Genomic DNA, 17,688 nt, shown 5'->3' with positions numbered 1-17,688 from the left:
ACAGCGCTTCGTTTCATAGACTCAATTCTCACCTCTATTCAATTGATTTTATCAATGTCACAAATACCCAAAGGTGTTTGGGAAGGTAAAAAACCCAAAAAACCCAAAACCAAAAAACACCCCAAAACTAAGTATCCATTCTTTTGCAACAATGCCCACAGAGGGGACCAAAAAAAGAGAAAAAGGTGTGGGGAAGGGGAAATAAAAGTCCCTGGATCACCCTAACATTTAGGTCTCTTGTTCAACCAAGGTAATCCATTGGTAGAATATTACCAAGGTGGCTATATAGTTTCTATTTATTTTTTAACAAGTCTCTTTCATGAGAAAAACATGTTTAGGTTATGCATTGTATACTACAAGCACAAAGTCACGGTCCAGCCTGTCAAGGCTGTAGGTGGGAGAGGACCAAAGGCAGCTCTGGTTTACATCACACTGCAGGGCAATAAGTGACCATGACGCACTGATGCACTTCATCTGGCTTTTATGGCCATCAGCATCAGATCAAAACTGTTTGAGATGACATGTAACAAAGCATTTCCGAGTGTAAATTTACTCAGACAGTTCAAATCTGGACAGAATTTTCTAGACAAAGTTTCTTTTTAACACAAGGCTTCCTACAGGATTAAATATGTTCTGCCCTGCAGCTGACAAGATGTTAGTGCAGCTCTCTAATGCCTGGCCTAATTGAACAGGAGCCTTCCCATGGGGTAAGCCCAAAAGGGATGAGACAAGGAAGACTGATTCCTACCACCACCATGTGAGTTATAAGTAGCACCCAGTCCTCCCAGCACCCCAGGCAGCACCACATTTTCTCGACCTTAAAACCATGAATACAGCAGACACGGCAGAAAAGACACACAAGACTGGGAATCGTGGTTTTGAAACATCAACTTGTGATTTCAGGTTCATACTCAAAAATACTTGTTTTAGGGAAGAAAAAACCTAGTTTGGGGTTTTTTTTTGAATGGGCAAATTGATGAAACATTTAAGGAATTCATGGACACCTTTACATAGCTGAAGGATGGAACACTATGCACCCAGGTGGGTCATTTGCAAGCAGAAGAGAACAGTCATCACTTCTAAGGAAGTCAGGCAACAAACTAGGCCTTTTTCCATTGCATTGACATTCCAATCTGATCCGGGCTTTCCACATTTCTTTTTGAGGGACTAACAGATAATGTAACCAAAAGCAAAATACCAAAGTCTGCCACCTACATAAATACCCATGTGTTACACTTTCTTCCTCTCAGCCGCTGATTACAGATGAGCACCATGGGTTCTTTCCAAGAGCTTCAGCAGACTGCTGGTTTGTACTCCCACCACGCTGCAGCAGCCACTGCAAGTCATTCAAGCCAAAGCTCCTCCTCACAGGCTTGCAAAGCTCCAGAGAGCATACAAAGCCAACTCAGCAGCCAAGGCAAATACCAGGGGTGATGGTGGGCAGACATATGGCCTCTAGAAGCATGGCTTCAGTCCCTGGGAGTGGATGCAAAGAATGGACCAATGACCCAACTACAGTTTATCTGGGTGATAGAGCAGTGCAGGAGAGGAGGCCTCAGCACAAGGGAACACCTCACTCCACATAGGACTTATTGCTAAGTAAACTCAGTTTTATACTCAGAAGTAGGTCTGTATAACTATGAACAACTATGAGGAGCACCAAAAACTCCACCGCATTAAGGACAACTTAGGCAGGCAGACCATAACTGCTGAAATTGGTAGCGCTGCTAACACTTAAGAACTGAAGAATTTTGACAACAAATAGTCATTGCCATAGCTACACTACAGGAGGATGCCAGTACCTTCTAGACCTCCATACAGATAGATGCCCTGAGGCAAGCAACCATCCCTCTCCACAACCCTATTCACTTATTCACTTCCTGGGACCTGTGAAATCTGCCCTCAGAAAAGGCCTGACCCAGACAACTGAAAGGATAAGAAAATTCAGAATCACAGCTCTTAGAACCATTTTCACCTAGCTGCCTGTGCCTACCTATGCCAGATTTTTACTTAGCTTCTTAATATTTCTTAGGCATTGTACATGAAAGAAGTGATTTAGGAACAACTGAATTTTCAGCTCTGAACTCTCCACTTTCTTTTTCCAAATACAAAATAAGCATTCAGCTTTCTGACTTCCCCCCCCCACCCCCCCAATACATAGTAAACAGATTCTAAACATACAAATCACCTGAAAAATGCATTGCTGGGATGGAGAACTGTTTTGCTTCTCCAGTAAGTTTGAGATGTAAATCTTCTCCATATCAGAATTAAAAATTAAAGCCTCTAACCTTTATGAAATGAAAATCAAAAAAATATCAAAGGTTTCATTAAAAAACAAGAGAGCACAGGCTCATTGTTAACATAAAGTTAATTAAGTACTTGAAGGCCTTAAGCAGTGGTAAAGTCCTGATTTAAACTGGGAGATGGCTAAAGCTTTGCAAACTGAGGACTCTGGAAGAACCTGTCATCCTCTCATAAGGTGCAATATAGCTTTGACAGACACTTCATTTTACTGAATCAGTCAGTGAAGAAGAAATCCTAACCCCAAATTTATCTCAAAGGATTAGAGAGTGAAAAAACACATCCAAGACTTGAAACAAATGCCATGTTGAAATGCTCCACAAATGATCAGGAGCTGTGAACTTGATTTATATATATGAAAAGAGAAATATAAACAAACAAGGTAAGCTTCTCATTGACAGATATGTTATTACAGGTATCCTGCTTAACACACACACAGTGTCACCCACCTGAAATGTTAGCTAGCAGCAGTATCACCTTTCCTTTGGAGATGGTTCAGGTTGATACAAATAAGAGAGAAGAGAGGAAAATAGGAGGAAATAATGAGGGGAAATAAAAGTTCTTTCAAAAAACAGTGCAAAATCATCCTGGGTTCATTGATAAGGAACACAGCTTCTGAAACAATCTGAACCGAGGTATAGTTGCTCTTTCAAGGAACAACAAAAAAATACAAATTATCAAAATGTAGAGGGAATAGGGGAGGAAAGCACAGTGTTAAAGGCAGCAAACAATACACAGAAACTGTGGGCCACCAGCCAGCCTGATCCTTTTCTTGCCTTGTCCTTGCCCTGCCTCTCCCCTCCTTTTTGTCTTCCTTCAACATTTCCAATCTGGGAAGGGGCATATGCTTCCCCATCCTCCACTTTTCCTGAACCTGCTCTAGTGCAACTCATGGGCAAGAATTTCCTTTAGCTTTGGTTCTCAAATTTCACTATCACATCCAGCCTCTCCTCCCAAAGCTTTTTTGCCCTGAGGAATACAGTCTGCATGATTGCATTTGGTAATACAGACTCTGCTGCTTAAATACCATACATTTGCAGACAGTTAAAGCATCTTTTACAAAGGTACCATCAAGGGGTTTAGCCACATACCCTTCCTGGGTGCACAAGTCCCTGCCACAGCTGGAAAGGAACCATGTCCACAGGGACAGTTTCCTTTTCCTAGTGAGGACTAAAAGAAGTGCACAGAGACAAAGGTGTTTGTGCTGGAGCTGTTCCCAAACTGTGGCTCCAGAGGTACAGTCCGTCTGACATGTTGCAACTCAAGAAGCACGTGCAGGGCAAGGAGGAGGTGAGCAGCAGGCAGGGAATCCCCTCCGAATTACCAGCGTCGTGTGAGAGGGACAAACAGATGCATCCAGCCAGAGGGAAATGGCAGCAGGCTGTGCACAGCCCCTCAGCTGACCCTTTGAATTGAGCAGAGGCACTTGTCCCTGCTGCTCATCACTGCCTAAGATGCATGCTGGGAGGGAGACAATGACAGCAGCCAATGCCCACAACCCTGCAAAACAGTTTGCAAAGCTTGTGCTTCTCTCAGCCCCCAAGCCCAGCGAGTTTGAAGGCATTCAAAAACTCTACAAAAACTCGGCTGGAGCTACAAACCTTAATAGCAACTTTCCTCCACACCTGCAGCTCAGCCAAGCCTCCCACGTCTCAGTGTGCCCCAAAATTCCATGTTTCAAAGGAGTTTTACAAAGCCTTCGCTTGTCTGGGAGAAAACAGGTTCAGAGGCCACAAGGCAGCTTCTGTGGGCTCCTCTCAGCACGCGGCAGCATCAGTGTCGGAGGCAATGCCTGCCTGCAGCAGCACAGGCAGCTGCATTATTTAGTCTGGCACCAAGGAGAGAAGCTATCATCCATTTTTAAGTTAAATTCAGGGAACCAGCTGGGGAGCAGCGATTGCCATTTCTGAAGTGCAAGAGGAGTGTAACCAGCCTTTCCATAGTAACAAAGATTAGCGGCCTGGAGTCTGACACTCCTCCTGCATTACAAGATAGGAGACAAAGAGATAGACAGGTAATTACACAGAAGGAGCCCTGTGGAAATTGCAAACTCCTTCAGAACCCTTTAGCTGGTCTGTACGTTTCTCCTTGTCTCTGCTTCAGCTGAAGGTCTCCAAGAAACATTTGCCCATTAGGTCATTAGCTTTATTGCAGAAGGTAGCCAGGCAGCCAGCCGGTAGCAGCCGTTCAATAAAGGCTTAGTTTGCCTCTGCACCGTCAAGAATGAGATGGAGAATGAGAAAAAGAACATCCCAAGGCACATTACCTGTCTGCAGCTTATCCTTGATAAGTTGGTGTACTTAGTCAGTCTGAGGGGTCTGACAAATGAACGCTGACAAATCTCACAGGGGCAATTTAAGACATTATTGCATTGCAGTGTCTTCTCAAACCCTTCGCGAGGGTTCGCACCACAGAGCAGATCTGGCAGAAAAATTCATATCGCACGTCGGCTTTCCCAACTCGTAGCCTAGCAAGTTAGCATCAAGCCCTTTTCAGAGCTGGCTTCAGTTAAGATATCAACTGTGAACTGGAACGGCTCAGGGTCCAGACAGAAGATACTGCCTCAACTTCAAGGAGCATTAACATCTGTCACAAAGATGGAATGGGAAATGCCAACTCACAGCGTGCCAGGCAGTTCTTAAGCAAATACAAATCTAAACATTCAGTTTCACTACTAAAATATTTTTCTGTACTTTGTCTAGCAACTGACTCGAGCCTGTTCATTCAGCTCAGGGTGCTCTATGAATCACAGCACTAATTTTTTTTGTCTTTTATGTATCCTAACACATAAATAACACGTCTTGAAGTGGAAAGTCAGACATGGATTACACGTGGATCAGATCACCAGATAGCTACAAAACCTCATTGCTTAGAAGTACTCCAAAAAAAAAAAGAAAAAAGGTGCTGCTTTTGAACTCTCACCCACCACATTTTGCATCAACATGAAAAATAGTCTGGAGAGGTGAAGAATTGCCATCTGTTTCCAGCTTTTCACAAAACACACTATTCGGAGCTAGAGCTGGAGTTCTAGCTGGTTCCCACTCTATCTGCCAGTGGTACAACCAGCCATGAATCCATGAAGGACCTCGGAGCTGCCAAGCAGGTTTAAAAACAAAACCCAAAATAACTAAAAATCTATATTTATCTGATTAGATGTATGTGTATTATAATAACAGAAAAAAGCACTTTGGGACAGCATTCTTTGACTTGGCTTCTCCAGACCTAACTCACTGTCTTTCTAAACAAAGATTTTGTTTAATCAGTCTGCAATACAATGGTTAGGTTTTTTTTTCCTCTGCAAGCATTTAAAATGTATCTCATGTTCCAGTTTTTCCCAAGGAACCATATCCTGCACACAGAATTCGAGCAAGAAGCACGGGAAGCTTCTGTTTGCACCACGCTGTTAGAAGGGCAATCCGCGTTAACCAGAAGACTTGTCTAAACTCTATGTAGGCAAGTTTCTTCTAACATAACCCTTCTTTGCAGAAGGAGCTGAGCAAGCAAGACACCTCGAAAAAAGCAGATAACAATTACCTCTTACCTTTCTGAAGAGGCCGCCGCCAATTAGCACATTCCTGGAGCTTCTAATTCAGGCAAGAAGAAAGGAGGGGGGGAAGAAAAAAGAAAAGGGGAAAAAAAAAGAAGGAGCAGGGAGTCGTTTTCTTCCTCAGCACAACAGTATTTCCTAAGGGGTGGGAAAAAAGAAGAGAAAAAAAGAAACAAGTATTAGCATTCATGTTTTTTGAAAAGGCTACAGATTTCAACAATCCCTTGGAAGAGCTGCTGTGCCTCTCCTTCTCCAGCTCCAAAACACCAACTTGAGCTGTCCCGTGTTTTCTTCTCCTATTGTCTGTCACCTTATCAAAATATGGAATATGAAGGGCAAGTATCCTACTACAAAGAAAAACAAAGATGGATCCCTGTTAGTATGGGATAAAGTTCCATACTAAAATGGGATAAAGTCCCATTCAAAGATATTCTTGAGCACTCATTCTACTAAGTAAATATGCTTCTGCCGAGCTCACACCCACTTCTGTAGAAATTCAAATGAGCCACATTTACTATCAAAATAGTTGGCAAAAGGCAAATTCCAACATGCATACTGAACATACAGGTATAAACTGACATTCAAGTGCTGAGGTACTCTTCCCTGCAAGGATCATACCTAGAATTAAGAGATATGCAACTAATCATAACTTGGTTTCAAGACAACTCTTTTTCTTAAGACAATCTATTTTCTTAAGATAACCTGTTCCAGTGATATTGAATCTTTCAGTAACAACAACAGAAAAAATGGTAAGCATCTGAATGAATGGAAAAGGAATTAAAAAAAAAAAAGCCTTTTTATGACTAAAGATACCATTTGGAAACCCAGTTCCACTCCCAGAAAACCACAAACCCTCACCTCAGACCATATCTCTCTCTGCCCTACTCCTAACACATTTAAAGAGACTTACAGACACCCAGATTTAATGGGCCCCTCCCTATCTCCAGTACCTGCCTCTGATGAAAGGCAGGAAAATCAAGTGGAAAATTATTTTAAAGGGTGCATGCATGACATTAACATATTTGAGGAAATGGCAATCAAGGTTTTCCACGGGGAATGAGCAAAGGGAAACACATCCAGTCTGTTCTCCATCACATTTTGTTGGCTTATATTCACAGAAAAAATTCTACCCTTTTCTGTCCCATGGAAAATCTGAATGCTAGTTCTCAGAGTAAGGAAAAAAGTCTGTGCCACCTTACATTTCCTCACACACCTCTGTCATCTCTCAAAAAGGTATTTATCCCATCTGCTAAGAGTGTGCAATTGCATACAGATCCTAGTCTTCCAAAGCCTATTTTATACAAGAGGCTCCAACATATAGGAAACAACACAAAAGGCAGCACTCCCACCACAGCATCTCCCTCAAAGCCAGTCATGTCTGTCCAATTGTAAATGGCCACAGTTCCTGCATTTCTCTAGGGGGCAAAAGCTCTCTTCTTCTCTCCTCCTGTCAGCAAGACTTAAAGCTGCAAGAATAACTCTGTCCAGATTCCCCTCTAGATAGGCAATGATTTAAAGAATTCATGAAGTAACAGTGGCAGTGTAAATAAGCAATGAAAAACTAAATAAAGATCACAGAAGAAGACACACAAAAAATGTGCACCAGGAGAGAAAGAACAGGATCAATGATTCCAAATCTCTTGTGCTTTGTTATGTTCACCCATATTGCCTAGCAATCATCTGGCAACGCAAAAGAATGGATCCTGCCACAAAAAAAAGTACCTTGTCCAAAAGCTGCCTCCCCAGCCTCCTCCCTAAAGGCAAAGCTTCCCACACTGCTTAATTCCACTTTCTAGATGTGTTTACACTCCTCGGTTGCATTTCTGCTTTCTGACAGATTTCAGTCCTCTTGTACCAATTGATGCAAAGCAACTTAAGCCAAAACCTGGAGTATTCAAATTGTTAAACCTGTTAAAAAGAGGTAAACACGGAACAGCCCTCACTGCGGGGAGGGGAGAAGAAATGACCCTCGGTGAATTGCTTCTGACATGTGTACATCCTGAGGCTATGTGCTAATCAATACTTACTGAGCAGCTCTGCACAGACCAGGTTGCAAAACAGAAGGGGGGAAAAAAAAGATCTCCCCAGCTCAAGCACCCTAGTTTTGTATCCCTAAATCACATGCATCATTTGCTTTTCTTTCTCAACATTAAATCAAAACGATGCTTTAGACAGCAGTTTTCTCCCTGCTAAAAGAAACCCTCCACAAAGGTCAGGTAAAGTCTATGAAGAATTGATACAATGTTCCATTTCAAGCCCTTGCAAATTTTATACTTTCATCTTCTTTCTGTTAGAACAAATAATTTAAAGCAGACTCAGAGGAAGCGTGTTTTTAATCAAACATGAAATCAAGAGGTAGCAAAACGCAGGGATAAGTGCAAAAAAACTAGATTTTTTCACCACATTCTCAGGGAGACAGAAATGTGTCATAAGTACTGCTTGGCATGCAGCTTTGTCTCAAGATCACTTGCCCCAAAGAAGGTAAAATTGCTCTGTTCTTAAAACCTCAGGCACAGGGAAAAAATCAACTGAAGGGAAATAATGTATTACCCGAAAGTCAGATTCTAAGTGGAGAAACCTAGCAGAATGACTTACGATACCAAAAGACTCGACTACATTTCTGGCAGGGCCAGAGATAATTTGTTTAAGAAAAATGTCAAAATGTTTTGGGTATACAGTCACTACAGGAAGGAAACAAACAGAAAACTGGGAAACACTGTATCGAAACCCAACAAATCGTTGACATCAACATTAGATAAATGAAGAGGCATATGTTAAGACAAACACCCTCAGATGGTGTGTGAGTCAACTTCTGCAGCCGAGTTGCTTTCCTATATCAAGCTTAATAAAAATAATCCTGTGTTCCACCAGCTAGAGCTGGGTTTTCATCAAACCTCACACTATGCATGCTGATTCTAGACAGGACCTGAGCTGAAAATTGATATCTTGACCAGGGATTCTGAAATGTGATCTTGGCTAGAAGTTAACCTGGTCTTTCCGAATGACCAGTTCCAGATTTATTCCTCCTGCCACACAATGAAAACATAGCAGTCGTTCTAGGTGTTACCCAAATTTAACCCACTTCCCATAGATAAAGATCCTGCATTACATTTCCCAGGGTCTAGTTCCTAATGTAACTGATCCAGAGACTTTTGCCCTTTGGGGAGCTTCTCTGTTGAAGAGAGCCTCCATTATACACAACCAGCCTGGGAGACTTTCTAGATTGTTGGCTTCCATCTCTATGATGTTTACAACTTCCATTACATGAAGAACTAGAGAAACAAATTACATCAGAGTGCTGCTGTATGCAACAGCTCCCTCCCCAAACCATGTTCATCACATAAAGCAAAGCAAGGTTTAAAAGTGGGAGGAGTACATCATCACCCCAACACACAATTTACAGGAGCAAAAAAAACTGTTGTCAGGGTTCTTCAATCTACATTTACCAATGGCTGCTGTTCTTCAGGTGAACTATAGGCACACAGATCTCCTAAATAAATTTTCCTTTGATTTGCCCAGGTCTTAGTGTACTCATGGGATCTAACCATCAGTAGATGTCTAAATACAAGACTCTGTACTTAAATTAAATACAGTTTCCAAACAATAAGCATATTTTCCCTTCATTTAAACTGCCAAACGTATTCTATTTCTGTATCTTTATTTAGAGGAATTTATAACAATTATTTTCTGCAGCTTATATGACCTACCTATTTGCATTTCCCCATCTGCTTTCTTTAGATCCCAAAACAAAGCTCTTCCCAAGATGCCATTTGTCCATGTGGAAAATCTGAGTTTCCAGAAGCGCTATTCATAAGCATGCACTCAGACAGCAAGCAGCATGCTTATTGAAACATGCCAACCTATGTGTGACATTTACTTAACAGTCTAACTACAATGACCACCAACAATGCAAGAAACACCTAATTTTTTCTTCACCACCATAAAAGGCACATGCCTAGCACAAGGATACCCCGTATTTTGTATGCAAAGCCTTGAGGAGCAAAACCAGTGCACCCAAGCAAAATGGAAGATGCTTGTAATTTTAAAACTCTGGTCCCTTACCAAGAAACAGGAGGGAGTAATTTTGCAAAACATTTATTTCTCCCTTACAAGGTAGTTGTGAAGGAAGCAACCCTTTCCCTAAAAGCCATGCTCTCCAACCTTCCCTAAGTCACTTAGGGGATGGGTTGCTCATAAACCAGCTAAAATAAGTGTTGTTGTTGGACTCAGGACCTAGGACATAAGGGACAGGAAAGTCAGGCAGGTAGCCACATCTTGGAAAGCAGCATCCTCCCAGGGCTCCCTGCTGGGGTGGTACCTTGGGCTCCTGTGTGCCACTGTCAGTGGGCTACATGCTGATGTGACAACAGCTCAAAGGATAAGGGGAGGAGGGAGGGTGGATGTAGAAACATTTGTTTCACAAGAACTGTCTCCATCTTACAAGCCTCATTTCGTATTTTTGTCTTATTCTTAATTAAAAAAAAAGGATACACTTCATGTTGGAAATCTGTATTTTTTTGAAGCTTGAATCATTTAGCCTATTAAACCCAGGCCTGTAATATGGGTGTTATTTCTTAAAAACACACAGTAAATGCATTAAATTATTGATAGTCATTAAACAGGAAAAAAATTTAAACAGCTCTCAGCTTTTATCAATCATTAATGCAGTTTCCACTTGCGCATCTCACTGGGTTGCTATCATATAGCACAGAGCAAAGAGTACAAATCCTGAAGGCATGAATTCATTTTCTCTTGACGCAGAGTAAAAATATTCTTGGCAGCAGGAGAGAGGCTAAAACATGAAGCATAATGGTTGAAAGGAAGCTTCTGTCTTTAGCAGTAAACAGGTAGCAATACGAGGGAGAGGCAATCTCAGGGACTGAGGCTCATCCACCTTCCCTCATCTCCTGCAAGGACCAGTAACAACCTCGTCAATCACCTCCAGTGCCTGTCGGTGTAAAGCACTTACAGCCACCCCAACAGTGTTTACAAATTCGATGCCTATCTGAAATATATGTTAATTCAATGGCATATGGGAGGAGAAAAGGAGCACTGAGGTCAATAGTAAAGCATCCAGCCAGTTGAGCGAGATGAAGATTTCACCCCAAGCTGCTGGCCAGCTAGCGAGCCAGTAAAACAGATAATGTGCAGAAAACCCCAACTGTCAAACTGACAGCGGCAGCTCAGAAAATGATGGAGACTCAGACAGTCTCTTGAAGCTATTGTGAACCTTTACTGGGGCAAGTTGTGACTGGACCTAATGTTTTTATCAGCTCTCAATGAGTCATGTTAGTATGGGGAATCTGGAGACAGATGCCAAGCGGTGGCACCTTGCCTGGCTGTGATACTCTGGCTACTATTGAAGTTAAGATCCCATTTTTTGTCCTTTTTATGCTCTGAGTGAAGACCTGTCTTAAAAAGTTGCTCCCTCAACTTTCACCCCCTGCAATTTTATTGAAATTCACTAGTTTAAAATGCAGCAAAAGGGAACACAATCTTCAGCAACAAGCCAGATATGACTGCAGCATGCAAGCACCTTACCTACTGCAGCTACTGTAGCTGAGCCATAGCCATAAAATCAACCAACACGAAACACACAGAAACACCAGCTCTGGATAGGTATTCAGCCAGTGAAACTGTAACCCTGTAGCAGTCCTGTTACTGGAACCTAAATTAATTTGGTTTAAACTGTCTTGTGTCTGTTTAAATGAGCTGTAATGATGGCTCTGGAGCAGAGTGCAGACACATCCAAAGCTAAACACAATGCCGAGGAACGCTCCAGAGGCGTGTGCCCACACCCAGAGCCCACTTTGAAACTACGAGCAGGAACAAGTCATAACCAAAGGGTTCCACTCCCCACGATGGCATAAATTCCTTCAAAAGAACATTTCTGCTCATGCAGGTAAAAAAAAAAAAAGAAGTACAGAAAGAATCTTTGTCTGCTCCCAAAAATCTAAGTTCTATGGAAGGGTTTTTTCCTGAAAATGATTCAAGAATGCACTGAGCCGAGCAACTAGATAATGCCAAATGTTGATATGAAAGTAGCCAGGAAAAGCTGCTGTCACTGGAAAACAGCTTCTAGCCTGATTGTTTACAGACAGCTATGTTATAAAATACAAAGATATTTATGTCACACCATCATTAGTGAAAATCTACATCATGTAAAAAAAATATTCAAGAGGTGTTTATGTCTCATTATAATGAACCTCAAGGAGGGTAATAGAGTATTTAAGGTAATAATACAAAAGCTATCAGACCACTGAATTGATTTCATGATATATAAACAAACTAATTCACAATCAATTTCAGTGTAATATTAATCCTTACCTATATAGAGAAGCCTAACAGCCTGTATTACTACTGTCATGCACAAACACTACCAGCTTTCACACTGCTCCAGCAATCAGCATCACGCTCGCCTGTCCTTCAGGCCATAAGCAGTGTACCACTGCACTAACTGCAAAGATAAGGGGAATGGAAATCAGAGCACTGACACGAGGTGCTTGGACCAGCTCCATGGCTGTCTGCATGAAGCTGCTGCCACAGCTGCACAAACCACAGGCTGAGCCTCCAACTACACCAGGGCTGACATCCCCTCCCCATGGCCACCCACCTCTGGAGTGACACAAGGAAAAAGGGCTGCTTTCCCCTGTGCTCTTATTCCCCAGGATACCTTTATGGAAAGCTCATGGAGTTCCCACACTGGTTTTAAGCACCTCTCTGTAGAATGTGTCAATCTTTCTTTCAAAACTTTTTTTTTAGTACTTAATATTTTTTCTTTTCCTCTTTTAGAATTCACATCTCTTCCTCACCACCAAGAACGTGCATTTCAAGAAGCCACAGTTGCTATTCTATTTTGCCTAGTCTGTAAAGTAAATTACCCTTCCAATAAATTATATGGAATTTTTACTTTGACAATACAATCTGGATCTCTAGCTAAAATATAGAGTGGGAGTGTACAAGTGTCCAGCATTTCCCCTTCCTAACCAAAAGCAAGGCTTGTATAATAAGACACAAGCAAAGACTGCAAAACAAACTCTCTCAGATCCTCAGGTATAAGCCTCACGATGACTGCAGCAAAATTTAATGGAAAGCAACTCTGAACTCAAAGCCTTTCAAATTCTTGTCAATGTTTGCAAGGGATATGTGATCAGAGAAGAGAGATGCATCTTCTAGTACGGCATTGCACATTTACTAAACTATCACAGATCCACACTTGAGGCTTAACCATTTGACTTGTGTTAGTTTTGGAGACGGGACCTTTCTGTACTTGATCCTTGGGTCTTACATGGCAGTATCTGTGCACACACACCACCCGCCTCCCCTTTACTTCTATAAACTGATTCCACGATAAAAGTCGCTTAAAATAACAAAGTCAAACAACTGTCAAACCACCACTAATATGAGCTTTCAAACAGGTTTCCATTTCATAAATCATTTCAGTGATCTAGTTTCACACCACCCCAGGGAAAGTTACATGCATAACAGAGAAAATTCATTATCAATATGCACGGATCATTTGGCAACGGTATCACTACTAGTAAAGACTTGTGCAGAGGCACTACGATTTCAATGCATTGCTTATGTAGGACAGAAGTATTGTTTAAAACCAATGGATTAGCTCTAGGTTTGCAAAATCAGCAAAGGACAGCCAGTTTTACTTCAGACGCTTGGCCATCCACTTTCCCTGAAGTAGCACGCGGTGGACATGAGGAAGAGAATACAGCATAAGCAGCGGGTACTAACTTGCTTCTTTTGCTTGGAAAGTAATTTCAATCCATTTCAGAAGATTTGCTAATGATCCCAAGGGTCTAGCAAGCCCAGAGACCTCAAAAAAGGAAGACGTACATCTGTTAGCTGAAACTTGTTTCTGTGCCACGTTGGAAGACTGCGCTAGGAACATCACTATTTTCTACACTACATGTGTGTTTTCAGCTATTTAATAGATTAATGCCAATTATTTTGTAATAATAAACTAAATTGTAACTATTACTGTTTTTTTTTGTGGGTTTTTTTTTACATTAAAAAAAAAGAGTTCTCTTGTGCTGTTCACCAGCCCTAATGCTTTTTTCCTTTATGACAGGCTTCTGATAGCAACAGTCAATGGTTGAGACTCTGAACATTAGTCTCCCAGAAGAGGAAGAAAAATCAGTGAACCATGATCTGGGTGAGCATACATACTTGGCTGTATTTCCACCTCTGGCACATTTGCTTGTCCTGAAGCTCAGATGGTCACAAATAGCTCTTAATCAATACTTTTCCTCTGGAAATTCATCCAAGAGCTAATTTCTCATTACAAGAAATTCAGCCTCAGGAATTTAATCAAAAACCAAAGCAGAGGGCAAACTGACTGTCTCCAAAGGATCCTTGACAAAGATCATCTCCTGAAGGAAACCCTTATTCCTGACAATTCTGCTATTCCTAACACAAAAGTACAGCTGTACTATGTGGTCATCTGATACTATATGATGCAACGTGACTTAAAGTATGTACTCCCAAGTTCAGAGACTTTTCCACAGCTCCTGTTTCCGATGTCAATTATTCTCTCCTCTAATCGACTAATTGGAAATACTTCACAATGCCCTAAGTTGAGTGAGAAATATTTAGCAACTGGTTATCTGAAGTTATCGACTAAAACAAGTACTTTCACAATAATTACAGCTACAGCTAATTAGAAATGCACAACTAGGATTCCAGCAAGGCAGCTTCAGCTGAGCTTTTTCTGTGAACAACCACTAAAAATATGGTATCCAAGAGAGGAAATCCAGGATCAAGGGCAGAAACAGGTAAGCAACAGAGCAATCAGACCCGAAAGCACCTAACAGGTAACCAACTGCCTTTCAGCCAGAGGCTCCGAGTCTGTAAATAGCACCACGGTAGGAATCACTTGACTTCCCTGGGCTTTGTACAAGGCGGCGAGCAGAAACAAGGCTTACGTGGCTGATCCTGCATCTCCCATTTGGTTCCTCCTTACTTTCACACACTGGGAGTAATCTCTCAGAAACATAAGCTGAAGTCCATACTTCAGGAGTTCTAAGTAACACTGACCAGGACCACTGCATTTCTCTAAAGCTTGCATATAAATTCCCTGTCTATTTTCTATGGTATCACCTGCTCCTCCAGCTAACATCCCAATCTACCTGCCATGACTCCCACAGTCTTACAAAGGTCTTGTGCAGGTGGGGCAGGGACAGTTCATTTTTTTATCACCAACATCAGAGAGAGCAGTTTAGAATACAAAACCTAAAAGCAGCATTAGCTACAGGTGCTCCATTTATGCTGTCTGTATGTCAGGAGTTGAATAAGCAGCAGAGAGTTTTTTTGATAGAAAGACATGGGAAAATTTTTCAACGCTACTTATGTGACTTAGAAGGCTAAATCTCACTGTGTCTAAATCATTTTGATATATCAAAAAGCTACTCCTGGCCTTTTGTTGTTATTCTATTAGATGTAACTACAAACTATTATACTAAAATTTATGCACAAATATCACTTGTCAACAGTACTTTAAGAAGAAGAAAAAAGGTGCAATTTTTACCAGTCGGACGGTGAGAGAATTTCCCACCACGCTGTGGCACGTATGCAAAGCTTCTCAGCAGCTTGTTCCTTGACAATGGATTTGCAAAGCAAGAACTGAGGGGATTATTTGATTCAGCATCTACTCAAGTGGCCAATTCCTTCAGCAATCAATACTAATCAGCAAGCTAAAGCCTTGTAAGAAAAATCGGACAGCATTTGAATCCTTCCTGCTGCAGCATGCAGGGCTCTGAGGCCTTACGGTCCAACACAGACACCCCAGATGCTGCAATTCTGGAAAATCAATTTTACCTGCTATTTAAAACACACTCTATGCTTCTTTCCAAATGCCAAAACACAAGTTCACCTTTTCAACTAAATTCTTAGAGGAAAAACACATACATACAAACAACTTAGGTCTGACGTTGTCTATTTGTTACTTTACACTTCAGCTGTGCAGAAAGGACAATAACATGAGCATGGGGGACAAGGATTAAAATAAAAGCCATGCATTTCTCAGCAAAACACAGGCCACTCTCACATACACAACTTTTGCATTAACAACATCAGTAATTTCACTTTTCCTTATAATTCTTCACTTTGAGGGTGAGCTCAGGGATTCCTAAGAGTTATAAATTACATCCCTATGACAGTATACATGGGAAAGCTGAGTGCCAAAACATTAACAAGAACTTAGGAAAAAAGCCCAACACAAAAAAAACCTTTGAGGTCTTTAGGAAGAAGAAAACAACCCAAACCAAACACAAAATAATATCCCTTCCAAAAAGAAATATTTAGGTTAGGCTTTTAAACGCTGCTTTTGTTCAAAGCCTGTGTCTCATGTAGTTGTGTTTCCTCCGTATCACATTCAAACAGAAGCCTTCAAGCAGACCAGAGGGCCTTTGGCATCCATTAAAACCCAGCATTTGAGCTGTGCTTTAACAATCCTGGGAGCCCTCGCTCATCTGTCTTTAAGAAGCAGACACTACACAAATCTGTTTTCCCCTCCGTTATACGGTCACTCCAAATCCCACTGCAATTACTAAGTAATTCTTGGCATGGCTGTACGAGAATGACCAAATCCACATTCAAAGAGAACAAATTGGCAGGCAAGCCATGTTGACTAGGTGGAGAGGGAGAGCTGGGAACACAGTGTTTCCAGGAGTGCCACACACTTTGATGATAGGGCAGAAACGGGAGATGCAATGATCTGGTAGAACAGAAAGGCTTCTCTGTGTTTATCAGGGGATAGCTTGTTTGGATAACATGAAGCATAATGACTTCAGGCTGTATAAGTAGCCAGATTCAGAAGTTAGAACACTAGAGTTTGAGATTCCTAGAAAATAGCAGAAGGAAACGGGTGATCTGTAGCTGTGGGCTGTTCTGCAGTGGTTAAGTCTGGCAATGAGGAACAGTTGGGCAAATCTGCAAGAAAAATACAAGCTTTCACAGAAGTTTACCTTCAGACCCAGCAAAAATTGACACATGGAAAAAACCAGATCTTTGTATTTTAAATGAAACTTAAGAACAATTCAGATATACATTTACCTTACTGTGAAAAATACACAACCAAACATTAAATCCTCTATGCTGAGCCACTGCTAATCTGCTAGCACACTCAATGCTCAGTTCTGTGCCCTGCTCCTCATCCGCCAAAACACACAGAAATCATTCCCAGCAGACAGGTCATTTCTTCCACAGCCCTTTTAAGTCTGCAGACAAGCGAATATAAATGTGTATACGTTTTAGATAGAGCCAGGGTTTTTAAAGTTTAATATATAGCTGTACTTTGTACCTATTTACATACACTTTCCGTATACATTCATGCTTGTTTATACAGAACAAAAGCTCAACATTTTCGAAACGACCAAGTTACCATTTTTGCAGTAGGCAGTAACGATTAAAACCTGAATATTTCATAGTGGTGAATCACACTGCCAAGTCTCTGGGGACCAGAGCAATTTGAATTGGCATAAATGAACGTTTCCCAATCTTCTGCTGCTTCTGTAATGAGTTATGCTTCAGCCCTGCCAATCATTTCTCGGAAGGCAGACCCACTCTCCAGCTTTTTAGCTATATTCACCACACATGAGTGCTGGGAAGGCTGTGCTTGCTTTCCACATGCACAACTGCTACTGTCTCACAACAGCAGCCCATCTGTGCTTTGGACCTTTCGCCAAAGCCATCCCTGTGCTTCCTCAGCGCTTTCCTGACCCAGGTCTGCACGGAGCTGAGGGAGGGACAGGCCTCGATTTGACACAGCCCATTTTCCCATCAGCTTTTATCTTCTCAAATCATCAAATAAAAATAATTTCTAGATCAGC

The 17,688-nt window shown here is 41.6% G+C and overlaps 1 protein-coding gene across 6 annotated transcripts in view; it reads right to left on the bottom strand.

Moving 5' to 3' along the window:
- ZMIZ1 (zinc finger MIZ-type containing 1) overlaps window positions 1-17,688 on the bottom strand; it is a 337,359-nt gene that overhangs the window by 281,805 nt on the left and 37,866 nt on the right. For 5 of the 6 annotated variants that reach the window (XM_062001159.1, XM_062001160.1, XM_062001163.1 and 2 more), the window contains exon 2: window positions 5,843-5,986. The gene's annotated coding sequence lies outside the window, so the exon portion shown is untranslated. Of the gene's footprint in view, window positions 1-4,567; window positions 4,587-5,842; window positions 5,987-17,688 lie in introns of those variants that run through there. The other variant, XM_062001161.1, reaches the window with a different exon arrangement.

This window comes from Colius striatus, chromosome 8 (assembly GCF_028858725.1).
Source record: "Colius striatus isolate bColStr4 chromosome 8, bColStr4.1.hap1, whole genome shotgun sequence".
Lineage (NCBI taxonomy): Eukaryota > Metazoa > Chordata > Aves > Coliiformes > Coliidae > Colius > Colius striatus.
The sequence above is the reverse complement of the archived record's forward strand: the minus strand, read 5'-3'. Positions and strand labels throughout refer to the sequence as shown.